This window comes from Aquila chrysaetos, chromosome 2 (assembly GCF_900496995.4).
Source record: "Aquila chrysaetos chrysaetos chromosome 2, bAquChr1.4, whole genome shotgun sequence".
NCBI classification, from domain to species: Eukaryota; Metazoa; Chordata; class Aves; order Accipitriformes; family Accipitridae; genus Aquila; species Aquila chrysaetos.
This window is the reverse complement of record NC_044005.1, coordinates 2,486,135-2,503,726: the sequence shown is the minus strand read 5'-3', so window position 1 is coordinate 2,503,726 and position 17,592 is coordinate 2,486,135.

Genomic DNA, 17,592 nt, shown 5'->3' with positions numbered 1-17,592 from the left:
AGCTGGCGTCACAGGGACTCACGCTGTGCAATGAAAGCTTTGCGTAGCTGTAGCAAATGCAGTGTCAGGTCGGAAATATGGTGCCTTTGCCCTTTTTTTGGGAGGAGTAGCAATGAACGCTGAGCACGGTGGGACTGCACAGTCCTTTTTGCCTGGTGCAATTTCACATAGGTTAACGAACAAAGTACGAGTTGACTGAGGGCCAATATATGTTACATATCTATCTATATCTATATTCTGGCTGCTCTCTCGTGCCAAAATGTGCCCTGGGCAGTGGGAGGGGAGGACAGTCCCCAGCGTTGCTCGCTGGCACTGTGCCGCTGCTCCCACAGCATTTGGGATGTTTAGGGCACAACATGCTGTGCAGATGAAGGTCTTGGCTCTCACCTGCATAAATCGAGGCTGCTACTTGGCGCTTGCACCAGAGTAACTCCACTGAGGGGAGAACGTGATCTGAACAATTTTGAGAAAGACCACTAGCCGGATTGTCTTGGTGGATTGCTTTCAGGTGTGCAAGGTATCAGACCTGGCTATGCAACTCGCTTCTCTTTTGTGGTTGCCTAGTTATTCAGGTTTTTATTTTGCATGTTCCTTTCTCCTAGTTTTTGGGGGTTTGTTTTTTTCTCCATTCTGTTGCAAATCTGAGAACTTCTAGTCGTTTTGACTTTTTTTTTAGGTGAAGCGATAAACATTTTCTGTACAATTGCCTATCTGGGTTTAGAGAAAGTTATTTCAAATGCAGCAGCAGCTAAGGAAGCAAAATGATGTTCCAAAACATTTCTCATGAACAGGGACCGTACTAATGTGCTACATGTACCCTGCCAGGTTCACTGCCCACTCTATGAAAACAAACGTTGATCGGGGCACTGCAGTAGGAAGACCAACAAGAAATGTTGGTTTGACTTCAGCCCTCCAACCAAAGCTAAAAACCCTGCAGACTGTGCAAGTTAACTGCAAATTCTGCCGTGCAGGTCTATATCACAGCGTACGTTCAACTGTGCTTTCATGGGTGTCTTGTGAGCACCACCAATTTCATGTGTGATTGGTTTTTGGAAATGTGTTGAACAGAATCCATTTTCAGAGCTCATTTATTCATGATGAGGTTCATGTCACAAAATGCCAATAATCTGTTTTGAATTATAAAGGTTAAATCTCCCAGTACGCTTGTTACTCTAGGTAGAACAGACCTCAGTGAGAGCATCTCGCTGAGCTTTTTCCCTCCCAGACATTGTTTTCCTCCCTCCTAACCCAGTAAATCATCTGTTGTGATCTTAAACCACTTCCTGAGCTTAGAATTATAATCTTTTATTGACTGAAGTACTGCTAAGGGTTCTTAGGACAGTAATAAATATGTGCTTTCTGGATTGGCTCTAATTTATTGCAGAAAGTATAAAACTCAGGTCACCAACAAAATCTCAAATCTATGTGCAGTTATTGGTTTTTTTTATGTTAATACTCCAAAATATTAATGTGGGCAGGCTATGGTTGTGGGGACAGAAATTACTTCTGTTCAATTACAAGTAAAAATATATTTTTAAAATGTACAATATAATACAATTAAGTTATTATTAATTAAATATAATTCAAAGTCTAGCTGTGTGCATTCAGGCTATTATGCCGCCAGTGCCCATAGCTGGCCTCTCTGCAGATGGTTGCTCAGACCAGCGCAATCACTTTCTCCACAGTTGTATTCACACTGTATCTTAAATAATCTAAATGCTTAAATACTCTAAGTCTAAATTAAACAATCAGTTTAAAATAATCTAAAATTAACTATTTATACCTATTCTATTTATACTAATAAGACTCTAAAGAAGAAAAAACAAACCCCTAACTATGGAAAAAGTGAGAGGTCCGTTTCAGCACATACATGCAATATTTCCTACCCTCCTGCCCCCCCATTGTTAAGCAAAAGCAGTGGCAGTAAAATTCATCATTATATATTTTTCAAAAAGCTTGATTAGGAGAGTGCGAAAGGCTCAGGAAGTTATTTACAACTATGTATGTGTTACACGTGTGGTACTGCTATTTCAGGCTTTTTGATTTCTTTCTCAGCATCAGCTCCAAACATCAGTTCATCCAAAGTCATTTCCATCTGCAAAGACCAAATTGAGAAGTTCCCCGAAACACTATTTGTGTGTGTGTGTGCATGCATGCACAGCTTCAAAACTGTAACATTGCCCCAGGATCTCGACAGTCCCTGCCAACGATGCAGAAAAATTTCCGGAGGACCCTAAGCAAGGTCAGATCTCCCCAAGTGGCAACGTGGGGACAGTTTTATCAGAGCAATGGACCAGATGCCTCTGGGGAAGGAAGGAAGAAACCCCTTGGGGGATATCGAGGGAATAAGTGCCCCACAGGTGTTTTTTCCATGGACTTTTTTTGGTTTTTTCCCAAATCTCTTCATTCCTTTCAGGCTGTCTCATAAAGATACTGTGCAGCTCCACCTGCAAAGTGTTCCTGACGTGGAGGATGTGGCTGCTGGAGAAGGTGTCCTGCTGCTGTGCTCCCCCGCTGCTGGCAGGAGTGAGTGATGTGGCATTATTTCCCTGTCTTCTGGAAAATAAATTTAACTTCGGGCAGAAGCACAGATCTGAGTTCTGTCTTCCCAGGGCATTTCAGAAGGCATCAAACAATGTTAAACCTCAGGGCTATTTAAGCAAATACCAGAGAAATAATTGCTGGCAATTCCCTGACAGCTTGCAGCAAGCTTCCCATGAAGTTTTTCAGTAAAACAAACATCTGATGCACAGCAAACATGACAAAACCACTGTATTTATGATGACATTTTTTTTTCTCTTCCTTGCTCTTACTTATATTTAAATGTAGTGAATAAATGGGTTTAAATAAGATTTCCAGTATAACACATGCATGTCTCAGCTTATTCATTTTAGCATGAACCTGCTGTACAGGTGGGGTTGCCTGCTCCTGCCAGGAACAGGGAAAAAAGATGTCTCAGCTCTTTCCAAACATTATCAACAAATACTCCAAGTTTTTTCCAGCTGGGGACACGTCAGTGGGTCAGAAAAGTCTGCTGCTCATAAGACTAATATCCAGCACACAGCGAGGGCTGAGACTGCCTGCAATCAGCCAGAGAAATGCATTATGTCGCACAGGAAAATGTGGTAATAAATCTAATAAAAAAATATTTTCAAGAGCACCCGACAGGCAGCCTTGTCCCCCAAAATCTTCCTGCCCCACAGCCGGGAGAGTGGCCGGGCTCTGGCCACACCGCTTGCTTGTTCCAGCTGTAGCAGCACTAAAAGTAGTTCTGCAATAAGTGTCATTTTAAGTGTCATTCACCAAGTGCTCTGATCCTCATGCATGCCTGAGCTCTCTGTCTAGCAGGGATTCAGTTATTTAGGTAAAAATGGCTGTATCCACCTGTGCGGCAATATTTACTTACAAATGTCACTAACAACTTGTTAAGGGTTTTAGTTTTGTATATAAGAAATGCCAGCAGCCTCGTCAAGTCTTTTGCACAGCTCAAGAATAAAATCTACAATCAACTGAAACTGATGGAATATGAAAACCTAACAGAAAGCAGCATCACCTTTCTCTGAAGCCCACAAAAGAGTTTGCATTATCCTCCTTACCAGGAGGGCCCAAAATGGGTCCTGTAGATGAACTTCAGTCCATGAAGCTTGCACATTCACACCCCAGTGTTCAAACAGAAGCAGCCCGGAGCAAATGGGAGCTCTGGCAGGACAGGGAGCTCCCCAAGGGCTGTGTTACACAAGAATACATGGAAACACCTCTTTTCTGCATAAAGAGATACTTATGGGGATAAGAAAATTAATTGTGATATTATTATTCTCTAATTAGTAGGAAAGCGACTAACATTGCTGTCAGAAAGGGCATCAGAAGCACAGAAACAGATATAAAGGTGTATGCTCAGCACTGCGGCTACTGTAGAAAAGGTCTTCTTTTTAAAAAACAAGAATGTGAAACTGAGACTCAAAAGGAGGAGAAACACACCCATTTGAGCAATGAGAGCCATGGCGTCCCAGAGAAGGGACACCCACAATTACGATTTTAGTGGCTGCCAAGCTGTTTCACGTAGCTGCGATTTAAAAGGAGCCCCGAAAAAGCATGCCGGGTGTGGAGGCATCTCCGGAGCGGCTCTGCTCTGCCTTGCTGCAAGGCTGGGATTTTCCTTTCCAAAAGAGAAAAGATTTTGAAACCTGGGTGGCTCCCCAGGTGGTCCCCAGGCTGCCCCTGGCCTTGGCAGGTCGTGCTCCCCCCCCGCGCGGGGACGCAGCCCCGTGCTGTGGGCTCTGGCATGGACCCTCCTCTGCCTGGGCTTTGCGTTTCCAGCCCCTTCCCTCACTTTTTCAGTGCAAATTGAGTACTGGGGGCTTTGCATGGAGCAGCAATATTTCCTGTTCAGTCTTTGTGTGGGGTTTTTTTTCCTGTGGCACCTCACAAGACAGCAGGGCTGCCAGCTCTAGGGTGAGATTTCTATGCAGGAAAAGGGGAAAAAAACCCCTACTGATGGGATAGTAAATTACCTTTTTATGTTTAAAGTAATGGTGCTATCTTCCCTTCCGTCTTGTAATTTATAGTGTGTTTATATTTTTAAAATTTCTTTTCCAGTTTGACCATGCTTCTTGTGTTTCATATCATCCCAGGTACCTACTTGGACCACAAGCCTGTGGATCCTGTGGTTTGTGAGACATCGCTGTCTTCCTGCAGAGACATCCTGTTGTGCTTAACCAAAGCAGGTGGAAGACTGAGACATCAGGTGCTTAGACCAAGGAAATGTACACCCTTCCTCTCCGCTGCCAGTTTTAGGTTTCACTGCATCACATCCTAACTTGGAGACCACGTTGAAGACACCTCTGAGACTGCACAGGCAATTATAATGTGGAACCACTGACGAAACCCCTCCGTAGATAGTTTTCTATGCAAAGGACAATGTCAATCATAGAGCAGTGGAGCCCATGCATCTTCCAGCACACGGTCCGTGGAAAAAGTAGATGCTATTGAAGCCCCGGTGATGTAACCCATGACTCAAGTGAAACGCATTTTTGGTTAATCAGGGTATTTCTGAAAGGAAGCATCGCTCATTGATTTCTCCAGGGGGAAGCTGGCAATTTTAAACCTCTTCTTTGTTCTTTTTGAAGTGTCAGACAACATTTTTGGCCAGTCCCAAGGTGTAACCAGGGTAGGAAAGGTTTTATCAAATGGTCTCTTTATTTCTCGTAGCTTGGCTCCAAAATCCCTGGCTGGCAACTGATTTCTAAAGCACAACAATGATCTGCTGCTTTCAAGCCACGCCACGGAGATCAAGTATGATTGCTGCCATAACAGCTGGACTCTACCAGCCGCCCAAAGAAAGACAAAGGGGCCATCTCAGGGTTTAAGAAATACATATATTTCCTTTCATTATGAATTGTATCAGAGTGCACCAGGAGACGTTAAGATGCAGAAAGTCACTTGTGTACTTCTTTCATTCTGAAAAGAAAAGCTCCAGCTTCACAGCTGCCTTGCTGGGAGGGTGTGAACGAGCACGGGAGATGTGTCCCACCAAGCCCTCCAAAGTGAGAAAAGTGGAGGAATGCTTTTGTTACTATTTTTTTTCTTCTCAGTCACCAGGATAGCAATTTAACCCAGCTTCCCCAGGAAGGGTTAAGGATGTACCCTGTATTTGACCAGGCAAGCTCGGATGGAGGCAGGCGCTATGTCTGCTTCCATGTTACCTTTTTTTCCTTTTCAACCTTTATTTTTTATTATTGTTCCAGCTCCCAGACCTGAAAAAATCCACAGAATGAGATTTCAATATGCACTTCTAAAACTCCCCAGCAGCCAGAGCTGGCAAGAAGCTCATCATGCTGTGTGAAGTGAGGGAGAGGTGCTGTCAGGCACCCAGTACAAAAACCACTCAGCAATGGAAAGTAATTCCATCAGTGTGGAGCTGGTGACCGCTTTCAATTGCAGCTTGCAACGTACAGACTCCCAGTCTCTCTGAGCTGCAGCACAACAGAAATGTGTAGTATAATCTCCTTCTAGGAATAAAAATATCCTGCATTATAACCTGCTCATCCTCCCTTTTCATCCCTAGACTTAGGAAAGCAAAATAAAGTGAACACATTTTAAACAAATGAACAAAATGATTCACCCAGTAACCCCAGTTTAATCTGGAAAATTGCTATTCTGGGATCTGAAACAGAATTAAGGCAAAACACAGGAACATTTAGACAAGAGGACTTCAAAAGGTCATCTCTCAGAAGCAGGACTGCAGATTGGGATCCACTGCCAGGAGGACAGAGAGAAACACTCCCATCGGTATGTACAGGCTTTTTATAATCACATTCTGAGCACCAGGTAAAACAAAAACAGAAGCAAAGGTTATAAATAAAAGCTAGGAAAGCAGGTGCCTAAAAAAACCCATCAGCTGGGATAGCTGGTTTGGGATAACCATCCTCTGCAGTGGAAACTTGCACCATCTTCAGACATCATCTGCTCTATTGTGTGCTTGGTTCCAGACTAAGAGCTGAAGTCACCCTTCTCAATTCTTAAGAGTTGCTTATTGATATTGTAAGTAACGAATTTTAACCCTAACCTACCTTTATTTTTTGGTGATCCTAACATCTTGGAGAAGAAAAGGAAGAAAAAAGCCAGGCATGCACATTTGCATGTGCAATTATGCCCCCTAATTTGCTGCTGTAATTACGATGAGAGCACATTAAAATCATGTAATTGCATGCGTAATGGATAATTAGGCATGTGTGTGGATACAGTCTGATAGCTTGCACATTTAACTGTGGCAGCAGTGTAAATATTTTGCACAAAAGTTTTCGTAGGCTTAACTAGTTTTGCTAGTGCAAGTCCTTGGTGTCCTACATGACACCACTGTATAGATGCCAACTTTTGCATATATATTCCTTCACAAGGAAGTGAAGTGATACTTTTTCCCCATGCAAAAGCCTGCCTCTGTGGAAGGAAGGCCAATAATTTTGTCTCTTCCTGGAAATAGCGCAGCTAATGTGAATTATGGTGGATCTGTTCATTCAGCTGTGGGCAGTGCAGGGCAATCTCTGGCCGTTGCCATTGCATTGGGGTAAGTGCTAGCAAATACCAATATTAAAAGGTCATTTACCAGCATGAAAAATGATTTGTAGAGCTTGTTTCTCCTGTTTATTTATTCTGGAGGATTATCAAGTCCGCATTATCTGTTGTTTATCTGTAATTAGGTCAAAGCAAGGTTTGCTTCATTCATGTTCTTGTTCCACCCATTTTTCAAAGTGTCATCTTAGTCTTCTGTAATTATTGAGTACTTCACAGATCAAGTCAGTTTTGAAACCCGTTAAAAATCCAATTAATGAAGAACTTGAGAGTTCCGCTTTTGCTGTGGGACTGCCTCAAGCCCTAGCTTTGCTTGCATGTGAAGTGGTTTTGCCTTTGACTTCATGTACTGCAAGGATCACTTGTTTATTGAATGGCTCGTCAGCTCCTGCTGCATAGCTGTGATACTAATTGGTTGCTTGAATTTCATGAGCTTTTTAAGCAAAGATGTGGGATGTTCTAGTTCAGCCAAGTTTGATAAACTTTTAACTTAGTTCACATCTATCTGCTTCTGTCTCTGGCAGTCACACTGCTGAGCAAGGTCTCCAATGCCCATGTGCCCCAACCCGGATCACTGTCTTTGCTCACAGAAAACTGTGGTCCCAGTGAAATTCATCTTCCTCCTTCAACTCCATCACAGCTGGGTGGCATCTCTCTATCCAAAGGCCCTAGGTACTCTTTCTCACGGTACTAATCAGAGCAAGTGCAGAGCTTACCGACCAACCAACCCATGACTTTGGGTGTTCACGATCCAAGAGCTGGCTCCTCTCAGCAATTGCTTTCCCTTCCTCTCTGACCTGTCTAGGAGCAGCAAGCTCTCCTTATCTGCTCTCCAGCTCCCTGTCCAACCTTCACTCCTTTCTTGGCCACCACCCTGAAACACAAAAATTCAGTTGTCTCTACCTCTCCAGAAAGTTTTGCCCTTGCTCTGGACAAAACTCTGAGGCTTGTAGCCAGCTTATTTCCAGGAGACCACAACCAGCAGGGTTCCAAATAAAGAGCTGGTCTCTCCTGGCACTTGGGACCAGCCCCTCCAACTCCTGCTCCCCAGCCAAAGGGGAATTTTGAAGGGAAATTTGGCTTATCACCTGTTTAGTCTGACCCTGCTCGGAGAAGGGTGCAGATGACTTTTCTCTGCAGTGAAGGTGACACCACTTGGTAGACTTTACAGGGAACTTCTTCACAGCCAGACTGAGCAACCACCACAGTCTTAGCTGTGACTGAGCTGTCTTTACTCATCAGAGTAAGGCAATAAATGGCTTGGGGAAGTCTTAGTCTCTTCTGCAGCTAGGTTGAGGGCAAAGCCAATCAGCCCTTAGAGAATTACTTAAACAACCTGAACCTGCTCATTAGCTTTGTCATTGCCATGAAAGGAGCAGGTCATAGCATTATTGTTAGGGTAGGCTGACCCTTCGCTCACTGCCCCAAAAGCTCCCAGGGACCAGCTGAGTTGGCTACTGCACACTGGGATGTGGCACAATAGCTTGTCTCAATTCTGTAATCAAACTTTGCCAAGTGCAAAGATTTCAAGGGAAATAAAATGTATGAACCCAAACAGAAGACACAATGAAAAGACAAAATTATGAAGGTTGTAGAAAGGGCTGTTTAATCACTTGGTATTGCTGTGATTTTTGTAATGCCATCTATAGCAAGTAATTCCGTCATTACACTTCTCATCATCATTTTAAATAACCTACTTTATAGAACAATGAGATTAATTAATCCCATTAGTTCAGATTTGCTAGGAGACCCTAATGAATTTTCATCTAGGATTTATGTCTTCCTCATCCTAAGAGCCAGAGAAAGGTTTGGGAATGTGGGAAATTTCCTTGGCGGGTGCTTGGTGTCCCCTCTTTCCTGACAGGAGATGGTTTGTCTGTGAAAAGGGACAGTTCTGCTATTACTAAGGGGCTCTCAGTCCCTGCGTTCATGTCTCAGGGTCGCGTGAACCCTTGGGCCACCCTGATGGTCAACGGGACCAATTTGTATCAGGACAGATTCAGGAGTAGTGAGAAACCATGAGAAACCTTTGAGAGAGGACCATCTGGTCCATGAGACAGGAGAAGAAATGACAGAGGTGAGCAGAGAGGAGCATGGGAGGACCATCAGGGGTTCCTCCGACCTCCAGAAGATATGTGGCACCACTTTAGTGCTGGAAGCACGACAGTAACAGTCTGTGATGATGCCGTCTCTGAGATGAGATTACTGAAACAGGTCTGCGTCTCCGACATCTGCCAGCAGCCTTACCCGATGGGAGTCTGATCCTGCACGCGGCAGCGCGCAACCTTCTGCCGTGGGACGTTGCAGCCCAGTCCCTGCATCCCATCGGACTTCCCCGCGCCTGCCAGCGCCCTGCCAGCCAGCTACAGGGTGTGCTTCTTCAAGGCACCTGGATCCAGAGTGAATGACTCGCAAAACTGCAGCAAAAACAGGAGTGAAGGCCCTGAGGGGTAGAGCGGGCAGATGGGAAAAAGCGGCAGGAAAAACTCTGAGCATCTGGCTGTGGCTTTACATCTGTCACGGGAGGTTTGTTACCTCTCAGAGAGACACGTCTTAAACAGTTTTCCGTCGGGCTCATCAGCTCCCTTTCAGTTAACGCAACAATTGGTGCCTGGGTCCTGGCACTTCACATTTATCTTGTGACGTTTCCCAGCGCGGCTCGAGCGAGCCGCATCGCAGAGGTTTCACATATTGGGGCACCATCTAAAGGGCAGCTGTTATTGCACATAAATATTCCAAAGGAATCTATATTTACACAACAGAGGAAGAGGAAAACACAGCCTCACAGAACTTGCTGGAGTTAGCACACTTGTTTAAACAAAGCTTCTTTTAGCAGTATTGAATTAAAGCATCTCTTTAGCAGCCTCAGCAAAGGGGTTTCTTTCCTCATGCTCTGTGACTGGCATTACATTGTATTTAACATTTGCATTTTCTTGTTTAGCTTCATACCTCCAAATGACCCCAGCCCATGGAAGGGAACATTGCAGACAACCTTGGGTGAAGGCGAGCAAATTAGAGTGAAGGGAGAAGTGAGAAGCTGTCAGGGGAAATAGCTAGACCTCCCAGGTTGGATTATCACTTTACCTGGGATCAGACATTGTCAATTTGTCAAGAAGTAGGAAGTTAACAATAGTGAATTGATCCCTCAGAGGATTAGTTTAATCCCACTGTGATAATCAATATAATAAGCACTTATTAGCTTTCTATTCAAGCTGATGCCTCTCTCCAGAAGAGCACACAAATCTCAAATAGCAAAGGATCCTGCTGATCTCTACCACTGGCAGCAGGTGCTGGGAGAGGAGGAGGAGAGCAGGACAAGGCGAGGAAGGGAGCTCACCAGGAGCACACAGAAGGACTCATTCTGTTCTGCAACCCTGACTTCCCTCAAAAAAAGGTTTTATTTTGGGAAGCGGGGGGGGAAGTCACACATAGACACCCCCCACCCCACCCCTGCCAAAAGCAAGTCAGAAAGAACATATTTCTAGGAGAAATGTAATTCTTAAAAAATGGCTGCCTTTGTTAGCATAGACGATATTGTCTTGGGTCAGGTCCATGTGTTTTGTGTCACAGCAGTTACTGAACTGGCTTGTGCTCACAGGCCATCTGCTGAGGTCCTAATTGGTAAAAATCCTTTACTCATTTCATCCCATTTCCTCCTGTTTAGCTTTTCCCAGGGCTTTAGTCCTGCAGCTGTAAATAAACTTTCCACCGATGTCCCTACCCAAAGAGGCACTGAAAGGCTGACCGGGAAAATTTCTCTCCTTATTCTTGACACTCGGCAATATCAGCCCAAATTCACTCTTGGACCATGCCTTGGGGTTGGGTTGCAGTAGATTTGTAATGAGGCTTGGATACATGGGCTCAGAAAATGTATTTTCCTTCTTTCCCTATCAGCTTCACCTGAACAGCTTTAAAAAACTACGCAATTTCAAAGGAAAGCCATGCATGTTATTTTTTGTGATGCAAAAGGATAAAGTCCTGAAATACAAAATTGGAAAGGCAGTTATACTGAGAAAGTGTAAAATGAGTGAATGCAAACTTGAACTATTCCTGACAGCAGTTTAGCTTTTAAAAGTCACTTAATGCCCTCCTGGGGCAGTCTCTTAATCACAGTAGGCTAATGGGCAGTTCAGAAATAGGTCCCATCACAGATGTTGCCTTTCAGAAGAGTCCTAGTTTTCAGGTCCTCCTCGTCCCATGCTTTGTACCAGAAGGATGCATACAGGTTTTCAGAGCAGCACTTGGGACCCAGCACTCATTCCAGTGAACTAATTAATTTAATCAGAGCTCTCACCTTCTTTTCACCTTACTTACTAATTTCAGTGAAACATATTGCTTCTTTCAGAGATTTGTGAGAATATAAATAAAACATTGCTTTAGACTGTTTACGCCTGTCTTGCCATTTGAAATGCACCAGTCCAGTGATATGTTGGTTTTTCTCACTAGACTCATTCCTCATCTGGAGAGTTAATTGAATTGCCGTTTTATCTGATTTCATCCTTCCCAGAAAGCATGCCTTGCACTGTTACGATTTTCATGGCTTCATTACAACTTACACATTTATGAGCGTGGAAAGGATTAGCAACTCCTTTTTTTATACCCACGCTATCCGGGCTACGAAGGAGAGTTTACATTCTCTGCTGCAGAGCAATGATACTGGTGACTGCCAGCACCTAAAGTGTTTCCCCTCCTTATTGCCTCAGTTGCTTGTTGTATTCTAAATAGGCTGGGAAACTCTAGAGACAGCTCCTGTCTAACATTATCTCCTTGTAGAGTACCAAGCCCAGAATCATCTCAGGGCACCAGTGTAAAGTAAATAAAACCCAATCTGCTCCCAGATCGAGACCCCTATGGCTCTGTCAAGGCAGTACTGCCCTTTCCCTGTACATTATTCAAAGCAACACTCGTGCTTAGTACAGCTGTGTCTGTGGGCCAAACAAGTACCGCTCTTTGCAGGACCAAGCCATTGCAGATGGGTACCAAGACATGGGTTTTGTAGAGCCCCAGGGTTCTCCTGACTCTCTGTACATCAAACATCCATCATGACAGAAGGAAGTGCTGTCAAGGGGGGGTTGGTTCAGCAAAGCTAAAGCAGGATGAAAAAGTTCTTAACTTAGGAACTAGGAGATGAAAAATGGAAGTGGAAGATTTAGGTTTAATGTATGGAAAAGATTTTCCAAGGATCTCAAATAGACCACCTTTCATAAGAAAGGCAGCGGCGATCACATTATTTGGGATGCTCTCAGTTATGGTGTACTGAGCTTATAAACATTTACTGTGCAATGATTTCATGCATCTGAACCATCCATTGGGAAACTAAAGGGAGTAATATCACTCCCGTGCACGTAAGTGGTTGTGGAAAATCAGACCTTAGCACTGTTGACATGACCCAGGCAATGAGGACAGAGTGTGGTGGGTTGACCTTGGCTGGACACCAGGTGCCCACCGAGCCGCTCTATCATTCCCCTCCTCAGCAGGGTGTGGGGGGCAGAATAAGATGGAAAAAACTCGTGGGTCAAGGTAAAGGTGCTTTAATAAAGCAAAAGCAAAGGCCATGTGTGGAAGCAAAGGAAAACAAAAGATTTATTCTCTACTTTCCATCAGGAGGCGATGTCCAGCCAGGTCCTGGGAAGTAGGGCTTCAGTACACATAGCACTTGCTCCAGAAGACAAATGTTGTAATAACAAAAGCTCCCCCTCCTCCTTCTTTCTCTTAGCTTTTATAGCTGAGCTGACATCATATGGTATGGAAAATCCCTTTGGTCAGTTTGGGTCAGCTGTCCTGGCTCTGTCCCCTCCCCAGATCTTGCCCACCCCCAGCCTGCCGGTGAGGGGGGGATGTTGGAGAGACAGCCCTGATGCTGTGGGAGCACCGCTCAGCAGTGGCCACAACACCAGTGGGTTATCCACACCTTTCTGGGTACCAATACAGAGCACGGCACTACGAGGGCTGCTATGGGGAGAATTAACTCCATCTCAGCCAGACTGAACACGTGGAGATCGGCCATACTCTAAAAAGATGGAGAGAGCTTAGGGAGAGGGTGATGGTCTCTGCCCAGCCTGATCAGGACACATCACTGAATGCAGGTACCGCTGGGCTCTGGAAGGGACTGAATGATGCTGACAGAGCAACCTGAAAATCTTTCTAACTTTCTTATTTTCCTCTGATTACACTAATTCTCACTGAGGATAAGTACGAGCATGTAGGAAGAAAGACTATTGTTTCAGCTGATTTCCAGGAGGAAGAGTTGCTCAGCTGCCGTGGTCTTGTATCCCAAAGGTGTACAGTGAATTAAACAGATTGCAATCAGTCCAAAATACTTCACCTGGAAATAGCATATAAGTTGGCATTATCAGCAATAGCGCTATATTCTTTAGTGTGGGGTTCAAGATCTTTTTCAGGTGTCCTGGCAAGTAAAAAAGAGCTTTAGAACAAAATTATATTGGAGCCCTGCTCACAAAAAAAACAGTTTTGAGGAATTAGAAAGACTGGAAAGAGACATCTGAACCTAAGTAGGGCTTTTAACTGGGTATCAAGTGGTCGGGCTGTATCCAGCAGCGGTGTGGTCTGAGACAGATGGAATGGATAAAGACTGAAACGCAGACTGCAGGGGGGACAAGCAGAGCCTTAAACCCACTCTACGTAATTTTTCCAGGTCCCTCCCAGTCTATGATGCTCAAAAAGTTGAAAGCAGTAAGTATGTAGTGTAGCTTAAAGATAAAGGAGGTGTCTCTACCCATAGCTATGTATAGGATCACCTACAAGTGCCTGAAGCAGTTGTGAACATCACCCTGAGAAATATTACTCATGCTGGTAAAGCGTGAGTCTGGCTGCTATAAGGACACGCTGTCCTACCACAGTGCATTTCGGAACAGATCCCTCAACCTTCTTCATTGCGTTACTTGAGCATTTTGTTGTTACTGTGTGCAGTCACCATGCCACGCAGGGCGCATCCCTCCCCACGTTGCCCCACGTGCCCCAGCCTGCCTGGCAAGGAGTTTCCCAGTTGCTGCCTGCACACAGGACTGGAGACGGGCAGGAGGCAGGCAGGGTAAAGCACCGTGTCCTTGTGCCAGCTTCAGGGACGGTGTTTTTTTCAAACACTCTAGAGTTACATGCCTGCCCTTCATACTAAAATCCACCTCTGGCTGCACAAAACGTCCTCTCAGCAAAACCGAGGCTGAAGCAGTCCCTCCTGTGCAGGATTCGTGCAGAGCTCGGCGAGGCAGCGGCACCCTGCTGCTCTCCCCTGGCCGGCGGGGTTGCAGCATTTCTGCCTGCCCAACCATTCATCCCCTGCTTCTGGTTGCCAGGGTTCAGCTCATTTCCCCGCATTTGCCTTCTGTCCCCTGTTTGTGTGTTGGCGGCTCTTTGTTACTCGGATGTCAAGAGAGCTCATTGCCACTGGAATGCACCAAGCTAGTCTTCCCGTTAACGGGCAACCACCACCATGGCTTCTGCTGAGAGACCATCTACCTTCTGCTTCTGCTTTGGACACCAGAATGAACGAAGGCCAAACCCTGATCCCCATGTACTACAGACCTTGAAATGCTCACTGCTTTCCTGGAGGTGCTGCAAACCAAGGGTCCTGTGGTCACCCAGGGACACATTTGGCCCCGGTGCAAGCTGTGGCAGCCTCCGTACTGCTCCAGGCAGAAGCAGCTGGAAGGGTCCTGGGGGGCTGCGCTGGCACCAGTGCAGTGTGCTGGTGACTGGCTCTTTACAGCTCCTGGCAAGACTTTCCCGTGCTTCCCACCTAAAAATGGCTTGGAATAGCATGCAGGGAGAGCAAGTGCCCCACCTGGGATTGGTAGGACATAAATGCAATTTTCAGTTGCCTCTAAGTGGGATGTTGATGCCTTTTCCCATCACTTACAGTTTCATGTCGGTCCCAGGCAGCTGGTGGGCTCCTCTAACCTATCTGCATCACAAGCGAAAGGCAGTTTTGAGGAAGACTAAGGAAGAAAACTTCCAGAAAGCTTGAATTGGACATACCCTCAGCCCCTGTCACCACATTTATATGAGATTTCGCAGGAGCTGAGAAGTGTGCCTTGTGTTCTATATGGGTGGCCTGCTCCTGGAAAGTCAAGATTTTACCAGGCTTGTACCACTCCTTGGGCAGGAGGTCCCGGTGCATCCCGCGCACTTTAGCCATGCCTCACACACTTGGGAGTGCATCTGCACCTGCAGGGTGAAGATGTCCACCCACTCTGACACAGCTGCAGCTACAGGTTAATCAGAAAATGAGGACAAGCACCTAGAGCTCTCCACGGCACCTGGACAAGCTTTCTGGTAGGAAAAACAGGCCACACCTTGGAAAACCCACTTGCATGGATGTCTTAGCTGCAGCTATGTTGCCGCAGCTGCAGGGATCAGCAGCATGATGCAGAGGGAATTACATGGCCCCTAACGTTGTCTCACTGTGTGTGGCTGAATAATTCATTGGTGTTCATTACTGGTCCTCTCTCCCTCTTCTCTCTTCCCCCAGCCCTCAGTTTCTTAATGAGGTGACCCTTATTCAGCCCTTTACTCCATGCCCATCACAGAGGGCATTCCAAGTACTCAGGGGCCGTGAACCAAAGCTCTATCTTTCACAAGAAAAATTTACACCTGATGCTCAAAGTGACACACTCCAGAGGCAGGCTCTAATCCCCATGCATTATTCTGTATTTTCACAGTCATTCCTCAGAGGGAAGCAGTTTATTACAGAATTGGCACCATGCTTGTGTATGTATGGTTGTGAGACCTGGGGAGCTGTGGGTCAGCCAAGCACCATTGCTCAGCAGAAGCAGTTGCTCTGTCCATCTGAATCTGAAGGAAGAGCTGAGACCGAGGTGTACAGCCCTACCACCACGTCATCTTGTGGCTCTCTTTCCATCTTTAAAGTCCACAAGTCTTCAAAGGTTGAGATTTCTCCTGGTGCTCAACAGAAGAGGAATGCATGTTCCTCAAGGGAATGTATATGTTTTGGCTTTGCTACAAAACAGCTCTTTCAGCTAATATAATGGAAACTGAGATGTTTTTGTAACAGGACCATGGGAAGGGTATCCATAAGAAGCTCTCAATTAACACCTATGCTCAGTGCACAGCCAACGGGTGGTGCCAAGATTTGCAATCATGGTATTTTCTCATAAGCCAGACACTGCTTTGTTATGTTCAGTAAGCAATACAAAAATAACAAAAGCTGTTTGAAACCCCCCTGCAGACATCCTTTCAAACTAGTGAGCCCTTGGACAGCAGCCTCCAAACCCAATCTCTCTTGGCTGCTGGACTGGTGCAGCACAGCATCTTGTCGAGGCAGTGCTCAGCACCTTCCCGAGCTGGCACAAACAGTGCTCGGGGTGAGAAGGATGTGTGCCCCACGTGCAAGGGCTTCTCAGAAAACCCGCTGCATAATGACCTGGTATGAAAATGACTTACTGATTTTTGAGGTCAGTAGAAACTGCTCTGATCAGATAGTCTTGCCTATTACCTTTATCAAACATATCTTTTACCTTGTGCTTGCACTACACAAATGCTAACCTGTGGTTCAGCAGTATGATGTCTTTAAGGCGAAGCACCTAAATACCAAGTAAAAGTTTTAAAACCTTATGATTTACCATGATTCTAGGAAAACTGCTCCAATGGCTGATTCCCTCTTTAAAAAAGAGCAACATCTGTGCCCTGTTTCAAGTCTGAATTTCTTTGTCAAGCTTCAGCTTTCAGCCATTGATGGGTGTTTTTTCCCCTACCTTTTTTTGCAGAATTTAAGGTGGCTCTCATAATAATCTTTCCATGTTCTGGACTGTGTTCAAGTCAACTTTTAACCTTTCTTTTGTTAAGCTGAACAGACTGAGCCACTGTGGACTTTCACTGCAACGCTAGTTGCAATGAAGCATTAGGACATGATTATTTTGAGGCTTTCTGTAAATAAGTGTCTCCTTTGGGATTAAGGAGCGGGCATGAGGCATGCAGAGGGTCTAAAGCAACACCTTTCTGGCTCAGCCCTAATTTCTGCAGCTAGTGATTAGGCATACTGCCAGAGTTCAAAGCACCGCCTGTTTAAGGAAAATAACATTAATGGAGGAGGTGTTCACCACAGGAATGACATGATTACTTGACTGCTGTTAATGAGGGCTGAGGAGCAAACTGCAGCCAGATACTGGATGAAAATGTTGCTGCTCCCTGAAGCTGAGACAGGGAACTCTGAGATCAAGTTCAAACGGCTCATGGAGAGTCTCCTCTCTGTGGCATGAAAACACCAGAATCGGAAAGCTTTAGGATGCTGCCAGAAGGCCATGGGCTTCAACCCTACCTAAAGCACATCAAAGACTGTCGATGTCTTTAGATGACTTCAGACACTCAGCCACAGGACACACAACATACCTGTCTGGAGACCAGACTGTACTCCTGGTCTGCTTTTTCCATATCGGGATGAGAATAAAGCCTTTGAGTGTGCAGAGGGGCCATCCCTGTGCCCACTGCTCAGAGCAAAGATGGGTGGATCTGCCATGTGTGGCAAAACTCTAGGCTTTACCCCAGAGT